This window comes from Schistocerca serialis, chromosome 4 (genome assembly GCF_023864345.2).
Source record: "Schistocerca serialis cubense isolate TAMUIC-IGC-003099 chromosome 4, iqSchSeri2.2, whole genome shotgun sequence".
NCBI lineage: Eukaryota > Metazoa > Arthropoda > Insecta > Orthoptera > Acrididae > Schistocerca > Schistocerca serialis.
Window position 1 is genome coordinate 530,871,862 of NC_064641.1, and position 25,531 is coordinate 530,897,392.

A 25,531-nucleotide genomic window follows, 5' to 3' on the forward strand; every position below is an offset into this window, starting at 1 on the left:
GAGGACTATCCCTTGCGAAACACAAAAAGCAGTCGCCATAACCTTTCCGGCCGAAGGGGTCTTCGCCTTTTTGGTGCAGATTCTCCCTTGTTTAGATTGTTCTTTGGTCTCAGCAGTATATTAATGTATCCATGTTTCATCCACAGTGACGAAACGATACTTGAAGTCCTGAACAGCTGCAAACCATCCCTGCAACCCTTCACACGATTCCGTTTTTGGTCAAGAGTGAGCAATTGCAGAACCCATCTTGCAGATAGCTTTCTCATGTACTCGTTCATTCGAGATGCCCACAGCACTAGCAATCTTCCACACCTTAACTCTTAGGTTCTCCATCACCATATCATGGATTTTATCAATGATTTCTGGAGTCGTAAGCTCCATAGGGCGTCCAGAACGTTCAGCATCACTTGTGCCCATTTTGAAACCACTTATAAACTGTTCTAATCGAAGATGCAGAGTCACCGTAATGTTTATCAAGCTTCTCTTTAGTCTCCTGAGGCGTTTTGCCTTTCATAAAGTAATCTTTAATCACCACACGAAATTCTTTTTCGTCCATTTTTGACAATCACTCGACTTCCTTGATTGACATGTATGCCAAACACAAAGAAATAGACCAATATGGCCGAAACTTGGTGTGCGTTCTTTCCAAAGACGCTACTAACTGAAATTGACCTCGATACGCGCCGGTGGTGCCATCTATGGGACTTTGCACCGTCTTTTCAAACGCCCCTCGTATTACGAGCGGGAGCAAACCTCGCCCAGAGGGCTCACAACCAGTGTATTGCAATTGATCAACAAATGATGTTATTCTGTCATCAGAAGCCATCTGTGTACACATCCCCACCATCCTTTTCCTTACGCGCAGCAGAGAACCCACATTCAAATCCAGCGACAAGCAGTGAAGTCCCGTGCCAGTTAACATGGCCCATTTACACTGTTAGCAGATGTAGGTGTATACATATACACAATATATTTCAAACAGTAGACGCAGGTGACTAGGTATACTGCATCTTCTGGGGTTTCCGAAAAATGTTCAACACCGTAGTACATACTCAACTAGTAACATACAATTATACGATTTTACTAGACGTATGATTGGTTCTAGAGTCTTCGGATTTGCTCTTCTCAACATGAACGATTTGTCAGGTAGGGTGTCCACAAGTTCTTTTGCGAAGACGCAGCTGTCTCTAGGACAATATCGTCATTAGCGATCGTAAGTAAATGTGGGGAAGTGTGGATGTACAGGGTGATTCAAAAAGAATACCCCAACTTTAAAAATGTGTATTTAATGAAAGAAACATAATATAACCTTCTGTTATACATCATTACAAAGAGTATTTAAAAGGTCTTTTTTTTCACTCAAAAACAAGTTCAGAGATGTTCAATATGGGCCCCCTCCAGACACACGAGCAATATCAACCCGATACTCCAACTCATTCCACACTCTCTGTAGCATATCAGGCGTAACAGTTTAGATAGCTGCTGTTATTTTTCGTTTCAAATCGTCAATGGTGGCTGGGAGAGCTGGTCGAAACACCATATCCTTAACATACCCCCATAAGAAAAAAGCGCAGGGGGTAAGATCAGGTCTTCTTGGAGACCAGTGATGAAGTGCTCTGTCACGGGCTGCCTGGCGGCCGATCCATCGCCTCGGGTAGTTGACGTTCAGGTAGTTATGGACAGATAAGTGCCAATGTGGTGGCGCTGCATCCTGCTGAAATATGAATTGTTGTGCTTCTTGTTCGAGCTGAGGGAACAGCCAATTCTCTAACATCTCCAGATACTGTAGTCCAGTTACAGTAGCACCTTCGAAGAAAAAGGGACCAAAAACTTTATTGGCTGAAATGGCGAACAAATGTACAACTAAATGAAACTTTATAGCTCCCTTAATTCGCCGACAGATAGTGCTTAGCTCTACCTTTTGTCGTTGCAGAGTTTTAAATTCCTAAAGTTGTGGTATTCTTTTTGAATCACCCTGTAGTTTCCACTTGATGCAGTAAACGACATCTTTCTTTAAATGTGAGCAGGTACAACATAATATTAGTTCAGAAATGACTGGTAAGAATTTCTACTATGTATAATGAATGGCAGCTCTGTTTGAATTTAAATAAATGCATTGTAAGGCCTGTAAATAGAAAGAGAAAGAATCCGACACGGATCCTCTACACCTCCCGTAAACTCGGTCCTCCTCACCCGCTTGTCTCTCCCATTCTCTCCCGTCCCCGCCCACTGCCGCGCCTGTATTTCCACGCCCCACCTGCTCTCCATCTCTCCACTCTCCATACCTTCTCCCAAGGTGGCTTCCGCCAGCTCCCCCTCCCTGATGATGCCCTCCTCTCCTCCATCTACCCCTCCTACCAACTTTTACATTCCCCTCCCTCTTCCTGTGTTTGTTCCTAAGGGCACCCTCTCTCCATTCTCTCCCCCTTCCCTCCTTCCTCCCTCTCTCCCCCCTCCTCCCCCAGGCTTCCCCTACCCCCATACCTTCATTCCTCCCACCATCTCCTCTGCCATTGGCATCTTTGCTCTCGCCTCTCCCTGCCCCACCACCTTCTTCCCCTCTTGGCAGGTCCCCGGACTCGCACACATTAAGTGGACATTCGCGCACAGGAGAACGTCGCCATCATTTTCGTGTGTGTGCCGTCGTGTTTGTGCCTCAGTGTTTTTCGCCGCCCACGCTCCATCGTTCACGTGTCGTCTCCGTCATCAGTGCCCGTGTGCAGTGCCAACAGTTTCTTTAGATGTCTTCGCGTGTGACCGGCTACGTGTTATTTGTTTCTGTGTCTACTGTTTTTTGCCCCCCCCCCCCACTTTGTTCTGTATATTCTGTGTCTCCATTGTATTTTCTTTGTACAACTTGTGGCTGAAGAGCAGCGTAGTGTGCTGCTGCCGGCCCACCTTATGTAAGGTGTTAAATAACAATAAAGAAAAAAAAACTGTTCTGAGAAAACTGCTTCTTCGTAGGTGTGTGGTAGGAGTAGTCATTAGATATTGTTTTGAGTTTCGCAGTTAAGAGTGGAGAATGAAATCGTATGGTCTAGAGATATGTTCCAAGATAGTCTAATTCTTTCACAATGAATGTAAGGTGCGATACCTAGCGTAATTTGCATGGCATACTACATGACAGTAAGTGTCTGCTCCTTGTGTACGTGTTATATATGGGGACATTTCCGGTATGTTCACGTAAAGAGATTCGTGAAATTACGAGCGGTGCCCGAGATGAGAAACTTTACGACTTCATATGAAAGCCGCTTGCCTCCACCCAATCTCATTAGCATTCGAGGCGGAACGGGGAACGTGTGTTTCCCTGTGATTTGAATGCATTGCTGTAGTAATAACTTCTGTTCTAGCTTCTTGCTAGTACTGCACTTACTAAGTATACTTTTGGAAGCACTAACGAATAGTATATGCCTTTTTTAGTCACCCCTGACTAAGTTTTTACGAGTTTGGTGCAATAGTCGTATCCTCAGATGCAATAACGCAGCCATCAGCTTTAAGAACTGATTGCACAATCTTATATGAGGTATAATAACATAGTAACCTGTGACCACATTACTTGTACCTGCAAAGAACTACACGTGGCATAAAGAGTGAAGCACCCAGGAGGATAGGAGAAAGCGAAATGAAATTGAGGGAGTTGTTGTTTGGTCTTCTGTCCAAAGACTGATTTGATGCAGCTCTCCATGCTACTCTATCCTGTGCAAGCTTTATCTCCAAGTACCTAGTGCAACCTACATCCTTCTTAGTCTGCTTAGTGTATTCATCTCTTGGTCTCCCTCTACGATTTTTTACCATCCACGCTCCCCTACAATACTAAATTGGTGATCCCTTGATGCCTGAGAATGTGTCCTACCAACCGATCCCTTCTTCTAGTCAAGTTGTGCCACAAATTCCTCTTCTCCCCAGTTCTATTCAGTACGTCCTCATTAGTTAGGTGATCGACCCATCTAATCTTCAGCATTCTAGTGTAGAGAACTTTTAACATTGCAGCGAGTCAGCAATCGTGAATAATTTAATGATTATAAAGAATCCACCTCGATTGCAAATAGAAACCGGATGTTGACCCAGGTTTCGGCGCAGATAACCACTCCTTGTTCGGAACACACTAAAACTACAAACTGCCTAAAGAGGCATGGTCCAATTAATGTTGGACCATGCCTCTTTAGGCAGTTTGTAGCTTTGGTGTGTTCCGAAGAAGGCGTGGTTATCCATGCCGAAACCTAGGTCAACATCCGGTTTCTATTTGCAATCGAGGCGGATTCTTTATAATCATTATTCTAGGGTAGCACCATATTTAGAAAGGTTCCATTCTCTTCTGGTCTGAACTATGTATCGTCCATGTTTCACTTCCATACATGGCTACACTCCATACAGTACTTTCAGAAAAGACTTTATGACACTTAAATCTAAACTCTATGTCAACAAATTTCTCTTCTTGATGGGAGTGAGTGACACTATTTCAGTGATTTAATAATTAAATTTACGAAGAAACTGGATGCGTCCCACATGTGGATCCGCATTCTCCTGATGAAAAATACCGCATGTGAGGTAACACGTGAGGAATCTGAATGTCCGCGCAGAGCAAGATGGCGCAGTGGTTAACACACTGAACTCATAGTTGGGAAGAGCACGTTTGAAATCCGCAACCGTTCATCCTGGTTCACGTTTTCCGTGGTTTCACTAAGTCATTCCAGCCAAATTCCGGGATGTTTCGCCTGAAAGGGCACGACCGACTTTACTTACCAGTCCCTGAAATATTACGAGCTTGTACTCCGTCTCTAGTGACCTTGATGTTGAAGACATGTTTTAAACCCTAATAATCTCTTTTCTTTTCAAGGTGTCTGTGAGTGTTGTTGTGCCTTCAGAGTTCCATGAAACACTACCAGCAGTGGCTTGAAGTAATAGCTGATGGCCCCCACAGCGTTACGCCAGGAGTAAAAGCACCGTGCCTCTTCAAAAACCTTAAACAATGGGAGAATGGAAACTCCCCCCCCCCCCCCCCCCCCACCGGTAGGCACCATACTCGCCACTGATGTTCATTAGGGTAGTTCCTTTCTGTGATTCATCGTTGAACATAATGTGATCCCATTCATCAGAAGTTCATGTTTCCCGGTCATGGAACCAATCCAAACGAAGCCATATGTGTTGTGGTGCTAACGGCAGTCCACGCAAGCGACGGTAATTTTCTAATCCGGCGTAATGACACGGAATGTTGCATCGACTCCATAAACTGTTTTCGGATGCCCCGCGCAAATATAAAGAGTCTGTTATGTGGTTGGTGCGCAACACGACCACCCTCCATTGCGGTGGTCAGACGCGGTCGACCGGAACCTTGATGACATCTCTGCCTTCCCACACGTTCCCAAATTGTCCGCCATCGGGACCCTGACACGGCCGAACGCCCCAAAAATCAGGATATTGCAATATTCGTTCAGCCCCTACGAAATATATCGCATGCTTGTACGGTGTCTCACAGGACTGAAAGCTACTTCCGTGTCCTTCACTGTGATCAGTCAAAATATGACGCTGTTCACGCACCTTGTACACTATAGCAGGCCGATAACAACGCTGAACACGAAAGATACTAATAGATTCATGTGGCCGTTCTACCTGTCACAGAGAAGTGGACCTCTAATCATTTACATACTCCCAGATAGTCTGTACGTGAACGAAGTTACACCAGCGTTTGACCGTATTTTTTAGGTGCTACACTATTTTTGTCAGGCAGCTATAACGAATCAACCTCCTCTAACATTACCTTTTTTTATAGACATAACCGATACCATGTATAATATCGATTAATGCATAGGTTAAAATTATCTCAGCTGTTTCACTAAAAGAATTCGTACGTTTTTGTATACGATGTATTATATTTCGGGATAAAATGTATAAAAGATAAATTAATGTGTTACAATCGATATGTACTAACAGTTAAAATTACTCTCCTTTTAAAAATAATTGAAAGTACAAAATTTGTGGCATACTTAACATTCATATTATTAATTGCACAATCTAACGCCAAGTATTAAATTTATTTCAAGATTGATTTAAAAGATTATACCTTAGTGACGATTCTTCTTTGGTAAAGAAAGTTTGTGAACGCTTTAGTTTTGTAAACTCTTTTGAATAATGTGAGTACCGCAGAATATAAGTAGGTGTGCATGCTACTGATGGAAGTAGACTTTTCTAAGTTTAATTATTATTTTTCTTTTAATGTGGAATTTAAATACGGTGTGATGTTGAAAGATGTGACAAAGAATAAAATTCGTAATAATACAGGCAAATCTTCATGAGTTATTTAGTCATCAAGAACCTACAAAATCAAAATTTCAGCTGCAAGAATGTACCTGTAGACAAGACTTTGAGCCATTGACGACAACAACAACGAGACAATGAAGATGAGTAAAAAAGTTATTCTTTTGCGTATCTTACGCCTCTCGAAGCTTTCAGAGTTTGTGCAAAGGCAGAGAATTTTAATAGTGATGTTTGAGAGGGTACGATTACACAGCGTATACCTTAATGTAAAGGAATATTATAACACATTATGTTTCCCAAGCGATTTTCATTTTCACAATCATCATCTTCAATCCTTTGACATCCGCTAAAGGATAAAAGCCTCTCCTAGAGCATCAAAATATTAAACCTTGCGTACCCCTATTGCTACTGCATACTTTCTAATTCCATCTGGCCACCTTAATACTACTCCACCTACCTGTATTTCACTGCCGCCAAACTCATAATTATATCTTCCATTCCATTGTGTTTCGTGACCTATTTGCTATAGTGAGAGTCACGTCGGAAGCCGTCTCTGCACAGAGAGGCAAAGGAGGAGCAGCTGGAGTTTACCTTACACGTGCTGACAGAGAGGTCTCAACACTTTCCCTGTTGCCAAGCCTTACAAAGTGTTGCTGCAGACAAGAACGAATAATGTTGCATGTTTTCAAATGTATAGTGACGTCACGTTCTGAGTTGAGCATTTTTTGCCGTCCAGCGCCTCTTACAATGACTCCAGAGGAAGGCTGAATCTCACTAGCCAGTCTAATAGAGGTGATGCACAGAAAGACTAAAATCTGGGTTGTAGTACAGACGCGACGTGCGCTGTAGGCCCCAACAGCTCCCCAGTTCTCGCTGAGAAACCTCCAGTAATTGAACAGTTATAGCATTATACCCAAAGTCTCACTGTCACAAACAAAATTTGACATATACTGGTTGTAATCTTAACGTTTTACACAAACCGCAAATTTAATTTTGAAAAATATGTTTTGCTTATCAAAAGCAGTAATTGTTAGTCTTCTGTTTAAACTCATTTGCTGCCGATCTTACCATTGCTTTCAATTACTCGAAGTATGTGGTCTCACCACCTGGTTCTGTAATTTTTTTGTTAATTCGGCTGGCATGATGAAAATAGTTTTGGTGGTAATCGAACCTCATTAGCTGGCTCCGCTTCCCTATTGTGAGCTCCCCTTTCTCTTTCGACTAATAAAATTAGTATTTAGGTTTATGGTCAAAATAGCAGAGGGTCGCGTTAATAGAAATTTTGACTCGAACACATGTATAACGCTCTTGGAGCCCATCTTTATACATAATGGTCGGCTGTTCAGTACAAATTGTAAAAAAAAAAAAAAAAAAAAAAAAAAAAAAAAAAAAAAAAAAAAAAAAATTCATCCGTCTATATTGCGAATTTTATTTTATTTTCCTATCATTACACTACGCCATTTTCGGACCCCCTGTCCGAAGTGTAGGAAGAATCTCACCTCATGAATCATCGAAACTGGAAGTAAAATAAAATAAAATGGAAAATATAGATATAGATGGCTGAAGGCGTTTTTGTTTTGACTTCTTACGTGCCTCCCCTTATCAGCTTCGGACAAATCGACTGTAGAAGATTTTTTCCTGAGTTTTCTATCAGTTGATGACAACTGCTTAATATAGCCACATTTGCAAATAGTTAATAAAAGAAAAGAGTGAAGCAGTTGAAGACTGCAAGTTAAACGATGAAATTGAACGAAGTTAATATAACTGTATAAAATTGAAACCATTTGTGAATAGTGGCATCACCATAAAAGAAATAAAATAAAAACAGTTTTAGCGCGAAAATTTAAACGGCAAAGTTCATATATACGTGCAGAAAAGGTAAGAATACTACAGATTTGAACACAGTGAACCACCATATCGGCGCCATCACTCTCGAACGCCGGAAGTCCGAAAGCGCCCTAACCTCATGAAAATCGGAAATTATTCTTTAAATGATTCTATAGTCATTGAAAACCGGTAATGAAACTGTCCGATAATATCTATTTAATTTCTCAATAGCGTTATTAGTTTGCGAGAAATTAATTTACACAGGATTTATTTCATGTGCAGCACATTGTGACGCACTGCAAAACGTAATGTTTCATCTCATTTAGGTATCTAACATACATCGAAAGTTACAGATCTCGTAGTCTGTGAATAGTTGTCACCGGCGAGTGATGAATTAAGACAGAGTTCAACACTAGCGAAACATTTAAAATCTTTTACCCTCGGCGCGGCTACACGAAGATACCTCTTAAGCGCTATTGGCAAACTCTATTGGAAAACTCACCGTCGGGAATGGGGCCGCGAAAAAATCTTGCAGCACTGGCACGTCTCACTTACACAGCATCACTGACATCATTCCGTCGTGTTAGTTGCAACCAAGATTACTTTTACGAAAACCACTGGATTTTGGCAAATAAACGATTAAAAGCTGTGGATGTATTGGTATAGGTTTGCTTCTTGCAGTCATTTGCTGCTGCATACTAGTTTGCAACAATGGTTTTTTAATTAACATAAAAATAAATGGTCAGTTGTCCCTCAGAATTTACAATACATACTCTATACTCACACCACAAAATGCTTTACTAATTGCTGTTTTAAATAAATGTAATATTACTGTTGAGAACACTGAATAATCTAAGATCACTGAGACATGAAACATCTAATGTGTGTGTGTAGTATCGTCCAGTGATTGTAGCGCCACATGGGAATCGACAACGCGAGTCGATACCACAGACATAGGTGAGGGCTCGCTACAATTTGCAACGACGTATGGAATGCGTTCCTGAATACAATTGCACTCTCAGCATAGCAGCGCCCTCACTCTAAGGTCAATATAGTGTCGAGCTAGCAAGAGCTCTGCCCAGTTCTAGACCTCAGCTACAGCAGTCAGCATCATTATGTAGGACAATGACTTGAGTTTTTAAAGAAATGTACTCATACTTTGGTAAAGGTGGCATTTTGTACTCCCAGAGAACAGTTCGTTAATAAGTGCATCAGGTGATGTGTTGCTAGTCAATGATTGTTAATTACCCAGTAATCCTGTGCAAAGAAGCTGTGTCAAAGTTAAGTAAATCTTTTATTCATTTGTATGACGAAGTCAACTAATATTTCACGTGTTCTAGTGTGATGAGCCTTCACCCACAACAATCAAAGAACCCACAGTTGTGACTGAACAAAAGTATTTTCGCCAGATCACAACAGTATGTGTCTACACTGTACTGCATTGACTTCGTAATACGTGTTACTGTTTAACACCAAAACTGTTTGTTGCTTTCAGCGTTGAAACTATTTAGTGTATAAAAACACAGTATTCACCGGCTATACTACGAACACGTATATTCCATTTGCCACCTCATTTGAGCTCACAGCAGTTTAGGTTCTAATAGAATTACACAGTAATGAAAATGAGAGGAAAAGATAATTATGGGTAAAAGGTAATTAACATTTGATACGGCGATGGCGTCGTCTCATCGATGCTGTCAGTTTGGTATCTTTAGAATTAATGTAGCGTTATTGTATCCTGTGACACTAGATATCGGAGGTTATTTAGGTAGATATATTTTATTTAGTTTAGTGGGAATTCTCGCTACAACACCTCTCCCCTCCCCTCACCCATTCGTTATATGTGTGTGCATGCGACGTATCTTGGTGGCAGGGAATTTCACCACATGTTCTGTGTCTCTCTCACGCCTTACCGTTTGTGCGGTAGCTAAGAGGCGAGCCTAAGGTACGTCCTTTGTGCTAGTCTGTCACCAATCACCCTGAGAGGCGTGTGCGTGTGAAACGAGCTTTCCTGTGTGCGTCTTCAGCATCCGATACATTACACCACTATAATGAAGAAGTTTGATAGAAGCCGTGACATTAATGTTTGCTTTCTCAGATCCGTTGAAACAATTTGTTTCCCGAGATTTCTTTGAAATAAAGTCAAATCTGTATTAAAATCTATGAATGACATCCATCGTGACAGCCTCATTCTACAAATTCAGTGAATATAATAATTCCAACAATTCAGATTGTAGATAGTACATTTCGTGATGTGTACGTATTTCCCCTTGAAGACGATTGTGTATTTTGCTCTATTCATTTCTAAAGCCTTGTATGATTAAAGCAAAGTATACTATCCAAGTGGCTGCTGACGACTACAGTGGAAATCATGCACATTATGGGAAGGTGGCATGCTTTAACTGTCGTTTTCTTGTCAGGAGATAAATTACGTTATTGTTTCAGTTTTGGGAAATTATTTTTCTGGGTGGACATTCTGTAAATGGAGTTTCTACTGTTTTGCTTCTACGTCTAATAATTTGTATTGAAATGCCATACTTTCTAGGTTTCTTTCTACTTACTAGATGTTGTAAGTCAAATGGCAACATACGGTGTCTGGCATAACTACCAAAATGACTTTCCAGATGTAAGTCTATATTTTGAATAATTCCTTGCAATATATACACCTCTAAATCCATATTCGGATGATTCAACGATTTTCTGTTTTTGTTTGAAATGATGAAATATGACCATCACCTGACGTAAATTTCTGCTTTGATTTCTTCATTCTCCTGTAGTTTACATTCGTTTCTATTATCAGATTTTTGTTGTAACTTGCCGTATTTTCTCGGAGATATTTTCGGACAGTCTCGCTTAATTCAGAATGTTACATCACACTGGTAATGTTATTTCCTTGTTACTATCAATTCTGCTTTGTTTCATACGTCATTTTCCTATCATTTCTCTTCTTCGCGTCAGTAACATGTTTTGCTCTTAGTCAAAGTAGTTTATTTCTTTATTTGTGTGTGTGCGCTAAGAAATTTTACTTGTTTCTTAATTTAACGTGAAATACACTATTGGCCATTAAAATTGCTACACCAAGAAGAAATGCAGATGATAAACGAGTATTCATTGGACAGATATATTATACTAGAACTGACATGTGATCACATTTTCACGCAATTTGGGTGCATAGATCCTGAGAAATCAGTACCCAGAACAACCACCTCTGGCCTTGATACGCCTGGGCATTGAGTCAAACAGAGCTTGGATGGCGTGTACAGGTACAGCTGCCCATGCAGCTTCAACACGATACCACAGTTCATCAACAGTAGTGACTGACGTATTCTGACGAGCCAGTTGCTCGGCCACCATTGACCAGACTTTTTCAGTTGGTGAGAGATCTGGAGAATGTGCTGGCCAGGGCAGCGGTCGAACATTTTCTGTATGCAGAAAAGCCCGTGCAGGACCTGCAACATGGGGTCGTGCATTATCCTGCTCAAATGTAGGGTGTCGTAGGGATCGAATGAAGGTTAGAGCCACAGGTCGTAACACATCTGAAATATAACGTCCACTGTTCAAAGTGCCGTCAATGCGAACAAGAGGTGACCGAGACGTGTAATCAACGGCACCCCATACCGTCACGCTGCCTAATACGCCAGTATGGCGATGACGAATACACGCTTGCAATGTGCGTTCACCGCAATGTCGCCAAACACGGACGCGACCATCATGATACTGTAAACAGAACCTGGATTCATCCGAAAAATGACGTTTTGCCATTCGTGCACCCAGGTTTGTCATTAAGTACACCATCGCAGGCGCTCCTGTCTGTGATGCAGCGTCAAGGGTAACCGCAGCCATGGTCTCCGAGCTGATAGTCCATGCTGCTGCAAACGTCGTCGAACTGTTCGTGCAGATGGTTGTTGTCTTGAAAACGTCCTAATCTGTTGACTCAGGGATCGAGTCGTGGCTGCGCAATCCGTTACAGCCTTGTGGATAAGATGCCTGTCATAACGACTGCTAGTGATACGAGGCCGTTGGGATCCAGCACGGCGTTCCGTATTACCCTCCTGAACCCACCGATTCCATATTCTGCTATCAGTCATTTTATCTCGACCAACGCGAGCAACAATGTCGCGATACGATAAAAAGCAATCGCGATAGGCTACAATCCTATCTTTATCAAAGTCGGAAACATGATGGTACGCATTTCTCCTCCTTACATGAGGCATCACAACAACGTTTCACCAGGCAACGCCGGTCAACTGCTGTTTGTGTATGAGTAATCGGTTGGAAGCTTTCCTCATGTCAGCACGTTGTAGGTGTCTGCACCGGAGCCAACCTTGTGTGAATGCTCTGAAAAGCTAATCATTTACATATCACAGCATCTTCTTCCTGTCGGTTAATTTTCGCGTCTGTAGCACGTCATCTTCGTGGTGTAGCAATTTTAATGGCGAGTAGTGTAGTCCATTTTTTGTTCTGCTTGATAAGCACGAACTCCAATTTACATTCGTTCTCCTCTGGAAGAATATCCTAAAGGTAAATATGCCGACCATTTCGGCTAATTGTTTTAATGTATGACTACGTCGTTTCTGATACTACACCACAAGTTTCAAACTCGTTAAAACTTCCATTAGTATCTTTTAGTTACATTCACCGCGACTTTGGTTTCTGCAACTATTCGTAGAGGTACTTTATTTTCTCAGCACATGTGAGTACTACGTTGAGTTTATTCGATACAGGAGCATCTCTAATACTGGCCTTAGTTCTTTTTTATAGCACAGGGTAGACCTGAAGTTACTCCGTGTCTGCTCCGCCGTAATAAAACATATGTGCTGAGTTTAATTGTCGTCATTTCCTCCCTGGACTTGATTTAATCCTATTACTTTCTGTTTAACATCATTATGTTACATGTACAGGCAAACTTTGTGCAGGAACGTGCTGACGCAGAAGTAGCTGGGCTTCCCTCTAAGACTGAAGTAATTGCCCCTCAGAACATTTATGCCAACGCCATGTCACCAAGCCTGAAATACCGTTGTCCCGGAACCTCTGACAATACTATAAAATCTATACTGATCTGCCAGAGCCCAAAGAACTTGCCTTGGCATTTGATGCTAATTTTTAGGCGAGCTATCCTCTCAGTCAAAATTTTGCGCCTCTGAAATTCAGAAACGGGGATTTACAGTGCGCTTGCTGATCATATGCCAGCAGAGAACTCAAGTTGTTTTTACCAGTTTGTATTCTTTGTATGACTTGTAATGTTTGTGAGCATTACTTCGTCACGATGTCTACTGTGCTTCATTATGAGATCAGTCAAAACGATTAGCATCTGAGTGCTATCAGTTTCACCGCGGAAAGCCCTGTATCGACGCTCGTGTCAATATGCTCGCTCCCTTACACGTTAGTAAGATGTGCTCCAGGCTCTGTTCTTTCTTGAATGAGAAAGTATTCCTTGCAAAACAGCGCTTCTGTAGGCTTGTTTACTTTCACCTAACACATTACTTTCACCTAACATATTCACAAAATTTTTATAAGTAATTCTAAGAAGACAGTAAGGTTACAATTTAAAGAGATTGTCAGAAACGTAACACAAGCACGGACTGGAGGAGAACCTGGCAGGAAATCGGCCTCGCAGGGAAGTAGTTTCACGAAACCGCGGAAAAGCTAAAGCGTTTGGCCGGCATGTCGTTTGTGCCCTACTACTGCCGAATACGTATAGAATGCATTAATTCATCTCCTCTAGGGAGCGATACAACATATGAAACAAAGACTTGGAAAATATTGATTTTAAGGGAAAAGTTAACTGCTACAGCAGAGAATAAGTATAAAACCAGTATTACTATACTACACCCTTACCATTTGAAACCAGACCCTCAAGAAGTGGCGATACAGTTACTGAATTTATAACCAGCTTCGGCTAAAAATTAACTTACAGTCGAGTAAACAATTAGTGGGAAAGTTCGCACGTGGGTTTCATGGAGGATACGAGGACAGCCAGATACATAGGTATAAAAATTTTCCTGATTTTTGCGAGTTGACATATAGACGTAGTAAAAAATTGCTACATGTTACAAAGATGGAAACTTCGTTTAAAACTAAGCCTTTGTAGTAACTTGAAAGGTTTTTAAATGGAGGGAGGCACCTCCAAGGTGAAGTTGGCTCTTAGGTAAATGCCAACGTTCAGAAACTCAACATTCCAGAGGGTGACCACGGAGAGTAGTGCCACTTTTGGTCGACTGTTTATTTTGGGAACCGAGGTTTTAAATAGCTTTCAACTCGAGCAGAGTTTTCACTTTCTCGGATTTTTTACGTCCAGGAAGAGTTCTGCGATAGAAACACTCATCCTCCAGACTACATGCAGCAACAGTTTAGGCCCCTCGTTCTAGCGGTATATCTAAGCGCTGAACCTTCAGAAGTTTAGGAAAGGCTGCCGGTCTTTCAACGAGCAAACTGTTGCTCGTTCGTTGCAACAACTTCATTTATAAACACACTAGCTTAGCGCCCACTACTTTGCACATATGGTTTTGGTTTTCTTTAATCGATTTTTTATGTTGTACACAAACTGCAACACCTTCTAAGGGTTTCACGCTAATTAAGGCCATAGAAGCATAGTCTTTTCCGAATGTGCTTTTGACCAAAAAGCAATTCTCTTAGCTGCAGTTTTTTCTTACTCCTACCTTATGAGTTCTTGTGACTGTTTTTCCATAGAAACTTCTGACCCAGAAATATGATACCAATTTGCATAGCTGTAGCTTTAAAAATGTTTTTGTAGTTTGAAGGGTTCTCAGGTATCGCGCCGGATACGATCGTCGAATGATCACGATATTTCGTGCCGCTAGCGGCAGAGAGCGGACAGAGCATTGCGATGATGGTGAAACGGTTATTCACCGGCATGTCGTTGGTATTCGACGATCGTATCTGGCTGTACACCCGAGAGCGATTCAAACAGCATATATCCGGGAAAGCCTCAGGCCACGCTTTTGTAGTTCTTCAATAAGTATTTATTTTCAAAAACTTTTCATTCAATGTTTTACCACGTTAGTGGTTGAATTTCCAAAAATACTGAAACATGTGTTTCTTTATTTCTGAAAGAGAAACCAAATATCTATTTTCTTAGGTATAGCTTCAAAATTACGGTTATAGTGGCTTATTTTCAAAAAGCCTTTCATCCCATATTTCACTCTTTAGGCGTGAAATTTCAAAAAATCCCTTCTTAAACGAGGCCTACAGTAAAAGATCAACATCCATTGCAAACTTCGAGTTTCTATCCATAGTGGTTTGCGCTCGGCGCTGATGAGTCAGTGAGTGAATCAGTCAGTCGGGACATTGCCTCCTGATGATCTGTGAGTGAATCAGTCAGTCGAGACATTGCCTTTTGTGTATAGAAACTACGATGAGAATTCGAACGGACGACCACAGTCGCTGGGCTGGGCGCTGATGAGTCAGTGAGTGAATCAGTCAGTCGGGACATTGCCTTTTATGTATAGAAACTACGATGAGAATTGGAACGTACGACCGCAGTCGAGCTTCGAAGTCATTCACGCTGCCACTCAGACATCTTTAAAGATTACATTAGTACAGCAACTTCATTTGACAGACGCATTAATTTCTTATATATTTCATCAACTATTGTGTGCGATTTTCTCCTGTTAACCGAGCTTTCACAGCTGATCCAATAAACTGCAGAAGTCGAACACTCTGATACTCACTTCACTATTACCACATCAGTTAATTAAGTGAGCTTCTTGTACCTGTATCAGAAGGTATCTCTTTCTTTGAGTCGGTATATGACTAATTTACTGTCTTTAATTTTTGTTGGTAATGTAGAGATTAATTATGCCTGCAAGTACGACAGGAAACTCGTGTCTGGATAGCAGTCAGGGAAGAGACTTTAAGATAGGTGCCCGTTTCAGGAAGAAGACACTATTATAACCTTTTTAAGTTTCCGGTAATTTGAGGAATAATTGGTTCTCTCCGCACACAGGTTCTTCTACTTGGACCAATTCTCTATTTAGGGCCTTGTAACTTGCCTAAGTATAGTTTATAGCCCTTGGGTCGCTGAGTGGTTTCTCCATCCAGGACGCTCATGGTTAAGTTTTGGACCTTGTGTAAACTAGTTTCGCCATTGTATTATCCTGTGTTCTATCGCTGCAATGCCGAAATATTTCCATGTTCCCGGGAATTATGAGGTGTACGTGATAGAGTCAACTTGCATCGGATATCCAACTTAGAAAATTCATGAGGCACTGTCAGCGTTATACCTTCACCATAGTAGCTTAGTAATGAGTACCTAAGAGTGCGGCAGGTAGAATAACCGTAGATCACCCTTTCTACTTCATCTCTTATATGACACAAACAGATAACATCGTTTGTATCGTGCCACTTCGTCGATGATCGTGAGCTCTAGATACTGCAGTTTCTTGATTCGCAGTAAATCTACGTCGTTATTTCTCATTTCTCGGGTGACTGACTAATAGTGTGCTTCCGGTTGTCCTGCTGAACCGTTGTTTGCGTTTTATGCTCGATATTTCGACGTGGGGCAGATTATCAGAAAGTTCAAGGAGACATGCAAGGCGCGTAAACGACGTAACCAACTAAAACAATCAAGCAAGTCAGATGTCGCCGAGCACTATGTTGAATACCATCGTGAAATGCAATAAGACGCGACTAGTATCGTAGTGCAAACTCCAAGTTTCTCAGACGGCATAATTAAGGAGTCTAACGAAATTAAGATGTCAGGAAAACGAATAAACAGAGAGGGCTGTTTCAGTTAACATAACGCATGGGATCCGGCACTCAATTTATTAAAATGCCATCGCCTATCACAGCCTCTAGCATAGGAAAACGCTGAGAGAATTAGCGTTTCACGGGGTATCAATGCGACCTCTGAAGAACAAAAGATCTCAAAGGGCGTAGAGGGCGTCGGCAATCGTACTCGGCTATAAACATAGCCATGAGACCAACAGTAGTAGGGTTAAGGTCGGGTAAGAGTATGCGTCTGGTAAGAGTTCGCTGTGGCATTTTCTCTGCATTGGCAGTACTGACCTACAATAAAAATCTACATTCAGTTGTTGGTTCTATAGCGACGCCATCACATGTAATCTTGAACAGCTCCACCAGATTTACTTGTTGTAGGAGGTAAAAATAAGTTTTTGTTTAAAATAATGTGATGTTTAAGTTATATATCGTAAGCAATAAGCACTATCTAGGTCCGTACTAGAAATTAAATTATTTTCCAGAGGAATCACTATTCTTTGAAGAACAAACCACGGAACTATAAACAGCGAAAACAAGCAATGACTGCCATTTGTGATATGTTTTTAACTGTGTGGCACATCGGTTAAGATTACGCTGTAATACAGCGGAAAGACAATGCGCTTACTCTTAACCCCGCTCCCCTCCCTCCTCCTTATTTTCTGACGGTTACAAAACCAGAAAAACCCATTAGGCTAACAGATGTGAGTGTTTTGTTTCGAGTTGCACATTACAGAGTAGCAGCAATTCAATTCCTTCGAGTCAATGGGAGTATTCCCGTTCAATTGGGATGTCTTCACACCAGAAGAGTTCGCTACATCAGAAATCACTGAGAGAGCCGAATTTCCAACAGCTAAAGAAGGTAAAGGAGTTCAACGGCAGTAAGCTGACAAACGCTGCTCCTCAGTGACAGATCATTTCTGTGTACAGCCACCACGAGAGAAACAAGAACGTGACACAAATAAAGTTCAGAGACCTGATGTACGAATGGGTGTACGATCATCCAGCAATTATCCACTGCCAAAATGTGATTGACCCACAACAAAGAAGAAAATGGCAAAAAATCAAAGATTTTGTCTGGATCTCCGTAAAAAAATGCATTGTTAGACAAACCAGCTCAACCAGACAAAAACAAGGAGACAAAATACCAGCACCGACAACTCAGAATCTTTTGGGCTAATCTGAACGTAACCGCTCCATTTCCTTCAGGAACACTAGAGTCCAAATACAGGAAGGGATCTGATGTTCTGAACTGCCCATGGTGTGGTAAAGTCTACAAGGAGCCTATCACGGAAAACTAGATTAAGTGTGATAATTACCCCCTGTCGTGGCATGAAGAATGCACATGTTATAAAGAGCAAGGTGAATTTTTTCGTGATTTAAGTTAGTGCTTATTCTTTGACTGCGTGTCGCGTACTCTTACCAGACGACGCGGCTAAGAGCATGAACAAGCGGTCTCTTACACATGTTGCCATTTAAGGTTTGTGTCTGAAATACTCATATGTTGTTCCCAAATAATCCAGCAACAATTTGTTATAAGAATAATTTGTTTTAATCTTGTCATCTACTAGATATGAGCGCTTAAATACTAAGTGCGCACTCTTTCCCGACTTCCCCCTGCACAGTCTGGTTGGAATTCAGGCAGCTAATATGAATAATGGCAGCACCTGAAGAGGACGGATGGGTCGGTCGCCGTAACATTGTGCAAATAATGGAAACAACGACTCGGCAGAACACACGGAAACACAGTATTAATCTATGTTCTTTTAGTTGATAATACGAGGTTCTTGACAATTTCTTTTCACTCATCTTTATTTTATTTTACCTTTTCTTATGACACCAGTATTTTGTTCACAGCACAATTGATATCACCTCGTTGCATCTTCGTGGGAAGCAAGGACGTCCACAGAAATTCATCAAAGAGGGGGAAAGATTCGAAAATACCGTATTTTTAGTAAATGGTTCAGTGAGTTTGAAGATCAGGAAGTACATAAAACGGAGTGGTCCACGGATATAGTTTTTGGGCTAGATTACTTTTATAATCTATGTTAAGCGCATTTACACCGATGCGCCAAAAAAACTGGTATAGGCATGCGTATTCAAATAAAGAGATATGCAGACAGGCAGAATAAGGCGCTGCGCTCGGCGACGCCTATATAAGAAAACAAGTGTCTGGTGCAGTTGTTAGATCGGTTACTGCTGCTGCAATGGCTGGTTGTCAAGAATTAAGTGAAAGTGATGTTTTAGACGGTGCACGAGCGATGGGACGCGGCATCTCCGAGGTAGCGATGAATTGATGATTTTTCCATATAACCATTTCACAAGGCTATCGTGAATATTAGGAATCCGGTAAAACATAAAATCTCCGACACTGCTGCGGCCCGAGAAAGACGACTGAAGAGAATCGTTCAACGTGGCAGAGGTGCAACCCTTCTGCAAACTGCTTACAAAATTCAATGCTGGGCCTTCGACAAGTGCCATCATGAGAACTATTCAACGAAACATAATCGATATGGGCTTTCGGAGGCGAAGAAACACTCGTGTACCCGTTAGCACCGACAATGGACTGGAGATGACTGTAAACATTTTGTCTGGTCGGAGGAGTCTCGTTTCAGATTGTATCGAGAGGATGGATGTGTACGGATATGGAGACAGCCTCATGAATCCATAGACCCTGCGTGTCAACAGCGGACTGTTCAAGCTGGTGAATGGTCTGTAATGGTGAGGGCGCGTGCAGGTGGAGTGATATGTGATCCCTGATACGTCTAGATACGACTCTGACAGGTGACACGAACGTAGGCATCCTGTATGATCAACTGCATCCATTCATCTCCATTTTGCATTCTGACGGACTTGCGCAATTCTAGCAGGACAATGGGACACCTCACACGTCTAGAATTGCTACAGAGTGGCTCCAAAACCACTTTCCTGAATTTAAACACTTCCGCATCGTGCACTGCAGAAGAGATCCCCATCCCGTCGAATTCGTAAGGATCTGTGGACAGCACTGCAGGATTTGTAGTATCAGTTCACTCCAGCACTACTTCGGACGTTAGTCGAGTCCATACCAGGTCGTGTTGTGACACTTCTGCGTGTTCACGAGGGCCCTACACTATATTAGCCAGGTGTAACAGATTCTTTGGCTCTTCAGTGTAATTAGTATACGCAAATTTAATCTTTTTTAGTATCGGCATAATTACGAAAGCCACGCGTTTGAGATAATGGGCGGATGTTAAATCTTCATATGATTAAATGCAGTGTATCGAACAGTCAGGGAATAAATCTGAAAATTGTTAACTTCTCACGGTAGGAATTCAGAGGCAGGTAGAATGTTTTAAAGGACATCATATTCGCCGTTGACTTTAGAAATCATTTATTACAATATTGAAATATCTGCCTTAAGGATATTGACATGTGGTACTGCAAACGTCTTTGTTGAATCACACGACGAATTTCAAAATCATTTTGCATGTATACGTATCATCGTCAGAGCTTTGCGTTTTAAGCTCCATATATCGTGAACTGAACTGAGCCTTTTCGCTATAACAATGCAGCAACTTTAAACGGGGACGGATATCCGTGCATCGAAGAAAGAAAGGCACATTCTTCTGGCACAGTGACTGGGATCATGCATTTCGGAAACGATGAAGCAGGTTAGATGTTTGCGAGCCGCCGTCTCAGAAAGTGGATTTCGGTGCTTTCTCCGCTTTCTAAGGCACGACGGATGACGATCCATGGCAGATCTGATGACAGAACAGGTACAAATGTCTAGCAGCACAAGGTTTAGTTCACTTTTCTAACATGGGGCGTCTCGGCAGGCGATCCTTACGTGAACGGAAGCTGACCCATTGACATAAAAAATGCGACTCCATTTGGCAGCGAATCACCGGGGTTAGATCTTAAGTCAGGGGAAATGTGTCCCCTGGTCGGATGAATGAAGCTTCTTGTTACTCGATTTCATGTGAAAATGTCATGATACGCCCTCATCGAGGCGAATGGCTGCTCCAAACATACTCAGTGCCACAGACGCAGCCCGGTGGGAACATTCACCTGAGATTCTATGTGGCCAGTGGTAGTAATTGAAGCCGGAATGTCTGCTACGGACTACGTGTCCATTGTCGCTGATTACCCAGAACCCTTCGTACTCGATGTCTTTCCAGAGGATGATGGTACGTCCAGTAGGATAATTGCCCGTGTAAGAAAGCCAGAATTGTATTACACTGACTGCGGGAGCATGATAATAAACTCACGTTGATATCTTGACCACCAGTCTCGCCTGATGTAAACCAGTGGAACGCATGTAGGATGCAACTGCGTGCTAGATACGGGTCCACAACCACAGGCCCATAATTTACGGTAATCGCGACACCTGGTTCCAAAGTGCTTGCATAATCGATGTTTTAACGTGTTTTCAAAGAGTAATAACACACTGTATTTCAGTCATAATGTTCTGGCGCATCAGATTATTTAGTGGTCGCTAAAGCCACCGTATTTCACTGGACATCTACTTCCTCAGAATTTTTTGCGCTTATTGTTGACTGTGCTTGACTCAAGGGGTCGGGGCGGTTGTGCCTTCAACGATTAAGTATGCCAATAAAGAAAATCATCTAAGTATGAATATTATTTGAAAGCGTTGTAACTTGAATGGAGACGCACAGTGTAAGCCGATTTCGTCAGTCCATTTAGAGGTCACACACACTGAGAAACTGCTGATGTCATGCTCACTGATTATTAATTGTAGCTTAAATGTGACCAGTCACCAGTAATCCCTAAGCAAACATCCAGACGCCGTATACAGAGATCCTCAAACGCAAAGAAAGGTAGAATTCGAGTTAGAGATTTCGAAAGTTCCAGTGACAGCAGCCTCGGATGGACGAGCCTGAAGCAGATACTATGTGAGCAAAAATTAAACTTTGTTAACCTTGTACACAAAGAAGTACTTGCAAAAGCTTGCCTGCACATACCTTTAGACTAGTGTTGATGGTTACCATCATCCATTTGTCTAATGTGCCTATGCGTATGTCACTTTCGTTGTAAGGTGTACTCGAAACTAAGAGTTCGGTTAAAGCAATAGAATCTGTCACTCCCATTATTAGTGGTCTGCAGTACCATAGGTAACTGTGTATACCAGAACCTTAACAAATTTATTGGCTGGAGTGGTCATTTGTACTGGTGACTGACTGGAGAATCTGTTAAGCGCCCTATACGTTTTTATAAACCAGTGTGTGCTCACCTGCATGTTTATTGCTAATATGTTAAAAAGCCATAAAAACCAGACCAGTAAGCCAACCCACAGTCTCATTTCCATATCATAACCGTACACACCTCCTTAGCCTAACATCCAAGTCTTTCTGTATTGTCTCCAACTACAAAGACATGAAAAATCTGAGCTTGACCCTGTCGCCGTTTCACTCCTGTACGCAGCCGCTCGTGTACCAAGAAACGGATGACCTTAAAATCCCGCGTCACCTCTGAACTGAGCGTGAGCTCCTAAGTGATTATGTCGAGACCCACGTCGCGTTACGACAAACGTTACGTAAGGCGATTAGACGAGTAACGATATCGGTACAGTCGTTAGGGAATTTTTAGTATCACCTGATGGCGTTCATTGAACGAAACCAGTTGTGACATAATAAACATACCTTAAATGGAATTTTAGTTGTTCTTATTAGAAATTAACAATATTTTCCGTCCCGCTAAGGAATGCTAGATTTGCGCTGTAGTAGAAATGCAGAAAATCATTTATCGAAATACTTGATAATTCATAAATTAATAGCTTGCACCACACTGTCCCAGGAGGAGAGGCATGTGTCTCCTCTTGCCTGCTCCCCCCGCCCCCCTCCCCCCCCTCCCAATCATCCTACCCATGCATAGGTGAGTGGTGAGGAGCTGTTGCTGTGACGTATCTTCTGAGATATGAAGAATGCGGTACGGCACGAATGAAATCTATGTCACGAGCTACATATGACTTAGTTCTTAATTTATAATCCGTGATGTCCCATTTAGACCCGGAGATATTTGAAAGGAAAATTGCGGATCTCCCTGAGGGAGAATAAATCTAGCGGCGAGTGACTTTATATTTAGGAATGTTTAGGGTGCTCAGACGAGGCCCGCAGCGAAGCGAACGGGTCGCTCTCGGGGGCAGCGTTCGGCCGCCGCCCTCTGGGAGCCGTTCATCAGCATAATCGAAATTTAATATCGGTCGACTGCCAGTATTTAAATTTGTCGCATGGGAGGGTTGATTTATGACGGTTCGGGTCGGTCGCTAACGCGTTTTGCACAAATCAGCAGCAAATGCGTTTTGCGAGACATTATAATTCATACCGCGACATTTCTATGCTTTCGTAATACAGTTTCACCTCCTGTTGTAAGGCCAGATGTACTGCCGTTCGGGACAATGAATCACGCTTAAAGTTCGTGGAACGAATAAAGAGTTTATTCAGCAACGTGTGATAAATTAAACGTGTGCCTAGATGGTGATAAGGTGACCACACGAGGAGAGTTTTACAATGAAAGCAAACACATGTTGTGCAGATGTACACATCTTGCGTATCTAGAAAGAAAGTAGCAGAAGTCTTAACCAAAAAGTCTTTTGTGACGGATTTGTTGTGTAAAACAGTGTAGGTTCAACTGTCGCTCCAAATTTGTAAGTAATTCAAAGGTTCTCAACATCGCCCTCCTTTACGTTCAGCAATGATACATCCTATCAGTACCATAAATAATACACTGTCCGCAATATCACTGCCCTCTTCGAGATGCGAAACATTACCCTTCCTACTGCCTCTGTGTCAGGGGGCAACTTCTGGGGATCGCCAAATGCAGATCTCGTGTCTAAGCCGTTCACGTACATTCTAATGTCCATGATGTCTGTAGCGATACATGTAAGATTTTGTATGTATACAGTATCAGATACATGGAGCAGGCTGTTGTAAATGTTTTCTAGATGTGCTACGGAAACCAGCGATGTATCAAACAAAAATTGACTGATGTAAGTGATGTGACTCCAGCTATGATACATCCTGTCAGTACCACCAATAATACACTGTCCGCAATATCACTGCTCTCTTCGAGATGCGAAACATTATCCTCCCTACGTATATATACAGTATCAGATACGTGGAGCAGGCTGTTGGAAATGTTTTATAGATGTGCAACGGAAACCAGCGACGTATCAACTATAGGAAACTCAGTTGTACATGGTCCACTAACATTTATGTGACCACTGCCTATGTTCAACGTCAACATGCTATAAACACTCAGACATGGCAGTTGGCAGCACTAGTAGTGGAGGATATATAAAACACGTCTGACGTACGCGGAAAACGGTAGAGTTGTTGTAATATGGAAACGGAGTGATTTATGTGACTTCCAGAAGGACATCATCGCTGGCTTTCGGGTCAGAACGGAAGCATTTCCAAAGCGTCAAGTTTTTAAAATGTTTACACATCGCCGGAGATGGTTCCGGGCGGCTAGACGTGCAACTGTTGATTGACTAACCGCCGGATGAACCAAGAGGCTACCAGCGGTGTGTTCTCAAAGACTGTTCAGCGGACGTTGCTGCATACGGGCCTCCGCAGTAGTTGCTTGGTTCATGCAGCCTTGCTGACTACTGTTCATCGCCGATACCGCGACTGGAAGTCGAGTGGCCACAGATGGCCTTTTCACACGAATCAAGTTTTACACTCCATCGGACACATGGCTGTTGGCGTGTAGGCCTTGAAACGTCTGAAAGCAAAGAAGTCCAAGCCGGAGGAGGGAGCATTGTGGTCTGGGGAATGTTTATGTGGCATTTTAGGGGCTATCCCGTCATTCTGGAAAGGGCAATGGATTAACAAAAATATAAAACTATCCTTGGGGATCATGTCCAGCCCTACATGCAGTTTGTTTTTCGTCGGCACTATGGCTCCTACCAGCAGGACAATGCAACGTGTCTTACAGCTCACAGTGTACGTTCGTGGTTCGAAGAGCGCAAGGTAGAGTTTACCTGACCACCAAAATCTCCACATTTAACCCAGTCGATGATGTTTAGGACCACCTCGATCGGGCTGTTCGCGTCATGGATCCTGAATCGAGAAACACAGCGCACTGAAGGCAGCATGGCTTCACATCCCTCTTGGTATCTCCCAGACCTCTTCCTGCACGTGACTCAGACGTCCGTGCTGCAAAATATTATTATTGAGGCTTTCGATAGGTGTTCGCAATAATGTCAATGGACCATGTGCGTATTCGTCTTGCGTCCTTCAGTTGAACTCTTTCTTTTGCTATCCAAGGTTTCTTTGTAGTTGCCTCCCTTCTAGCTACATTTATTTGTCGAGTTACTGTGATACCATATTTATAGGTATCCATTCCTCTTCAACTGAACTGCCTGTTGTGATGTTTATCATCGCAGTATCTACACCCCTAGGTAACTTTAAACGTACCTTATCATTCTTAAATATTACGGAATCCCATTTATGTCCATATTGATTTTTCCAGATGGTTGTCTTTAGTCAGTTCCTTCCCATTATTAAATTTTGATCAGATTTTTCGTCTGCGTCTGGGTACTCTTTAGAATCCAGTATCTGATTTTTGACTCACTGTCAGAGCATGATGTAATGCAGCCTCAGTTTCCCGGCTCCTGAACTTTTCCGAGTACATGTAAATCCTGTTGTAAATTTTGAACTGTTACGAAGTGAAATTTACTCCAGAGTTCAGTATTTCTTGTCTCTCATTC

At 42.2% G+C, this 25,531-nt stretch overlaps 1 protein-coding gene across 1 annotated transcript in view; it reads left to right on the forward strand.

The window, feature by feature from the left end:
• LOC126474590 (dipeptidase 1-like) overlaps window positions 1-25,531 on the forward strand; it is a 353,541-nt gene that overhangs the window by 108,938 nt on the left and 219,072 nt on the right. The window lies entirely within an intron of this gene.